Source organism: Pinus tabuliformis, chromosome 3_2, assembly GCF_031772625.1.
Source record: "Pinus tabuliformis cultivar Carrire ecotype Pingquan chromosome 3_2, CPIR1, whole genome shotgun sequence".
NCBI classification, from domain to species: domain Eukaryota; kingdom Viridiplantae; phylum Streptophyta; class Pinopsida; order Pinales; family Pinaceae; genus Pinus; species Pinus tabuliformis.
The window spans coordinates 352400354-352405923 of record NC_142302.1 but is presented as its reverse complement, the minus strand read 5'-3'; positions in this window follow the sequence as shown (position 1 = coordinate 352405923).

The window sequence follows — 5570 nt, the reverse complement described above, 5'->3', positions numbered from 1 at the left end:
ACATCTACATTAGACAGGGGAGGAACAAACTGTAGAGAAAGGCTTAGCTAAAGGAACAGGACTGGAACTCTTTTCTGTAATATGACATATTGATGGATGAATAAAGTTTTGTTCTGAGCATCTTTTTCTAGTTCTTGTTTCCTGGGGAATCTTGTGAAGAGGACAGGTCCCACCTTCATCACAAGATTCACCCATTACATTTCTGGAGTGTGTTAAGTGTGCCTTTTATTCATGCCTTGTTAACAATACTGTTTGCTGAACATTGTTTATAATACCTTTGTTGAAACTCTGTTTCTGATTATTGTTATATGAGTGTTTCACCGGTGATTAAGTTATAGAGTGAATTGGCAAGGCTGAATTAATTAGAGGCAGGTGCTGGAGATTCCCGCTCCTGGGGATAGGGTCCTGACTCTTCGTTACAGCATAGCCATTATTTCCTTTTGCAGATTGATTCTTTCCATTTCTTTATTAGAATTAAGCGATTTTCTGATAGCCATCTGCAACAGAGTGTAATTTCTGTAATGCAGAGTGGAGCTTCAGTTTGTTAATGTAAGGCATGATTTGCTTATACTATAACTTTCGTTACTTTTAAAATTAAAGTACATATAGTACGCAATTGCCTTTGAAATAACAAGACTTCCCTGGGTTGACAGTTAATGTTGCACTTTGTTGTTTAATTCAATAAGCAATTAAAGTGACCAAAAAAGCCTATATATAAAAATGAACTCAACCTCATGTGGACATACACTCAATCAAGTTTATCTCCTTAAGATAGAAGAGGTATAAGGATGAACAAGAAGAAGAAGAAGAAGAAGATCGAAGTTTTGGGTCTCTCTCTCTCTCTCTCTTGTTATGGTTTCTACAGTTACTAGGGAAGATCAAATTTTGAAGGTGCATCAAAGATGTGAAGTGGCTTCTAGGTAAAAGTTATGAAGCTATAAATTCAAAGTTGTGAAGATGCAAGGTCGAAAATGTGAAGTTGATTCTAGGTCGAAGCTGCAAAGTTGCAAGGTCAAAGTTGTGAATTGGCAGCAAGGTCAAAGATGTCAATCTACTAGGTCAAAGTTGCATAAATTGTTGTTGGGGGTCGAAGTTTCTAAAGAATTTGTTGGAAGGTAGAAATGTGTTGCTGGAAGTTGCGCAAATCAAGAATAAAGGTTCACTTAGTCTTGGAGGAGTCTTGTTCAAGGGTCTAGTTCTTGCAATTCATCAATTGAACATCTATAAGAAGGGAAGAATTGTTGTGGGTTTTCCTCTCAGTTGGAGAGGTTTTGGCCATGGATGATTGCCTATATATTTTTTCCTCTTGTATCATTATTCTTTGTTGTTTGGTAGTTGTATGATGATTAGAAATCTAATATTAATAAAGTGAAAGAAGAAAAAAATCAAGTAAATTAAAAATACATCACAAGAAGTTATCAAAATAAGAGAAATCACCTAATCTAGGTGCCCTATATTTCTCAACAGGTTCAACACAAAATTCTCTAGTATCAGGATAAGATGAAAAGTTTGTTTGAGAGGAAAATAGGAGAAAGAGACTTTAGGCAAGGGGACATAGTAATTAGATGGGATGCAAGAATGGAAGACAAGGGAAAGCATGGAAAATTTAACAATATTTGGTTGGGTCCTTTTAAAATCGTCAAAGTAAAAAATAATGATATTTTAATCCTTCAAAACATGGAAGGATAATATTTCTCATTTGCATTCAATGGGAAATATTTCAAACATTACATTCAATACTAAACAATTTCTTTCTTTTTCATTGTAAATAATTGGTCTGATTTAATTTTCCATAGCAGATGTGAAGTTTCTTATGGAACTGAATCCATATCCCTAAGTGAAGGCACATGGATATACATGTTTTGTGCATCTCGCAGGAGGAAGCAGTCCCCGGGTGGAGCTAATGTTGTAACATTTTCTTGTTACAATAAAAAATTTGAAATTTTTACTAAGAAACATTAAAAATATTTATTTTTATATGCACTTTGTAATAAATTTTATGTGCAATATTATAAAGCGGAATATTACATTTTCAGTTTTGTAATAGATTCTCCTATTGGGCTCTCACTAAACATCATTCATTTTTCAATGGTGGTGATTTGTCCTTATGTCATCTACCATTCCTATTATATATCTACCCCCCAACCCCAACCCCCCCCACCCCTCACCACTGCTTCTTCGACATTTAATAGAGGGGGAAGGAACACAAAAAAAAATCTCGAAAAATCCTTTACTTCATGGATTTTTTCTATATTTTCCACACCACCCTCTCCTTTTCCCATTTACCACCTACCCCCACCTACACCCCCATTCTCGGTTTCCACCACCAACCATCTTTGCCAATAAACATATCCTGCCAAATTTACCATTTCACCATAAATGGTTCCAAGCTAACTATTTTTATTATTGTTTCCTATTATTAAATTTGTTAACCATTTACCATTAAATACATATATATCCATTATATAGAAAACATTTATTTCACTACGCTTCTAATCTCTTATATTTATCCACTCCCACCACCATTAAACAACATTGTTCACCCTCTTACATTGTCTTCATTTGTCGATTGCAGAGAATCAAAGCACATAATTGTAGATGACTATGGTAGAAGATTCAAAAACTCGATGCTTCATTCTATAGATATCCCTATTCCTCACCATCAATTTATATTTCAAAATGATTTTAGTTTAGTAAAATAACCCCAATCCCATTCTGAAAGAGACCCCTCTTTTGCAACATCCAAAGTTGATGAGATACCTTTAGTTTATCGAGAAAGCAAAATAGTGGATACAAAATCATAATTGACCTGTATGAGATTTAGAAATGGGAATTTCAAAGGCTTCAGGATATCATCAATGAATTCTCTCTGTGGGAATCATTTTTACCTCATTCTATATTCCCTCATACCCATCACTTACCAGAATTCATGGTGTTGTGTGCATATAGGTACTAGCCCAGTTAAAAGGCCATAGTTGCTCAAAATGGTGAAACCCTATTTTCATAACGTCTGAATCCATCCTAAAGGATTTTTACATTTCCATCCCTAGTTCTCTACACTCATTCTCCAATGAATCCCTCAGAAATTTATGAGAAATTAACTTTTGAAAATAGAATTTTTATTTTTGAATTGTTCATGCCTGAATGAACAGGTATTCTGACTCAGAGCCTGCCTTACTCCTAGTCAATATTCCCATAATTTTTAAGATAAACCATTTATATTTTGTGTTTCCTTTTAGGATACTAAAGAGATGAAGAAATGGATGACGTGATTCTATGTTTTCTGTCAACTTTCCGCCCAACAAAAAACTAAAATTTTTATTCAATTTTAGCCAATTTCTCTATGAACCCATTCATGATAAGTTTATGAAATTTGTGGTTGAGATAGAATTTAAGTATCAATATGTTTTGGTTTACCTATTTTTATATTATCAATCAGATAAGTTCCAAATACAATTGTAGAATAAGGATCCACAAGGAAATTAGGGGTTTGTGATTCATTGGACTTCATTGGTGAGAAGGAATTATGAAGTATTTTCTTTCAATAATTTTGTAGACAAATTTCTTCATATATGTTACAATCTATTAATTAGTGATGGGACTCCCAAAATTTTGCTAGAAATCAAAGGGATTATGTATCTCAATGAACAAACAAAGCTTCGTGATTGGCATTTGTATAAATATTTTACAACAATTAGGTTATATGGATGTGAACCTCCACTTTATCAATTGCCAATTTTTGTTCCTATGCATAATTTTTCTCTTTAATTCATTAGAAAAAGCCTAAATGTAGGTCAAGTAAAAATTTTATCAAGAAGAAAACAAATTTTTTTAAGTTAAAAGCACAAGTAGAACCATTTGTGGTAAATTTTAGGTCAATAGATAAAGAGGTGCAACAATTGTTAGCATCATTCAAATTCATACTGGGAGTTGTTTGGTAATATGACCCCTTAGGGAAAATCTTAGGCAGAAGAGTTTAGAAGAAATTTCCACCTTAATTCCATATATCTAAAGTAGAAATGAAAAATTTTACCAATAGGGAAGCATGTGAAGAAAACACACTATAGAAGCTAGTAGAGGTGGAAACAATGTAGCAATCATTGGGACCTAATATGTTAGTTTCACCTCATATGAAAGAAAAGGAACTAAAAATAATAGTTCAAAGTGTATCAAAGTTATAAGTGGATCAGTTAAGAGTATAGAAGAGGTAGGAAACATAGAATGTGGAAGGAACAATGACATACACTATGCCTTATGATATTTCTTCACCAGCTACTATCGTCCTTTCAGGTGAGGCTACTTTTACAATGCAAGAAATAGATCCAATGGAATAACAATATATTCATTCTTCTGCTTCTACCCAAAAAATATTTTCTGAGTTTTTGGAAATGAAGAAAAAGAATGAGTCTTTGAAGGTAATAACGTAGACCTAGTTCCAGTATAATTTGTTTTCGACAAAGAATAGGTTTTTGTTAGCTCTTGACATTGAAAACAGTGAATTCAAGTTAGTGTTTCTTGAACCTAAGATTTCTAGGCTTAAATTTGCTGGAGACTACAAAGGATATGTTCTTTCTTTCAATACTAAACAAATATATCCTATAGATCATATTTCTTTGCATATACAAACTAATGAGATGATCTCTTTAGTTCTTACTAGCTCTGCATCTAGTGTATCAAAATGACATAATTCTTTAAATAATACTCTCATAGAGATTAAAATGGGGAAGACCTCCTCTCTATCAAAGCACACTAAGATTAAATCATTGGAATGTCTTGTGATTAAATTAGGTTCCGATCATAAAAATGTTGATGCAATTCAAGAGTTTACTAAAAAGAAAAATGAAGATATCCAAGTAGTTAGAAAGAGGTTGAAACTACCTCCAATGGAGCATCAAAAATGTAGGAAATAGGGGAATTGGAAAAAGATAACAAATATTTATTATTCTTTATAATTGAACAAATCTTGCAAATACAAAAGATGGAAGAAAAAATGGATGAATTATTAAAGGAGAAAGAACAAAGTGGAAATATAGTTATTCCAATGCTAGAGATAGTTTTAATAGGAGATGATACTACAAAAAATATATTTGAAGCTCTATCTTCTCTCACCCTAAAGAATGTAAATATTGACATATTAAAAGAAAAGTTGGATAGAGAAAAATAGAATAAAATAAGGTCAAACAATTCTTTAGTGGTTGATATACATTAAGCTTCTAATTTGTAGAAACAACTACAATAGTATTTGAGCAATTCTAACAATTTTCAATGTTCAAAGCAGGAAAAGGAAAAAATTTAGATGGAGATTATGTCATTTGTATATGGTTATGGCCTTGTATGGAAATCATTGTGGTGCGGAATAAGTTACTGGAAAGAACAAAGGAATCCATTGATGATATAAAAAATTAACTAGGAAGAATCAAGGTTGACATGGAGAGGGTCAATAATATTTTCAAATACCTGTTCCCATGAATCAGAAAGAAATCCAATCCTTCTTGGGAAATATTAACTTTATATGAAAATTCATTTCCAATTATGCACAAAATGTTAAACCATTACAGGATATGATAAAG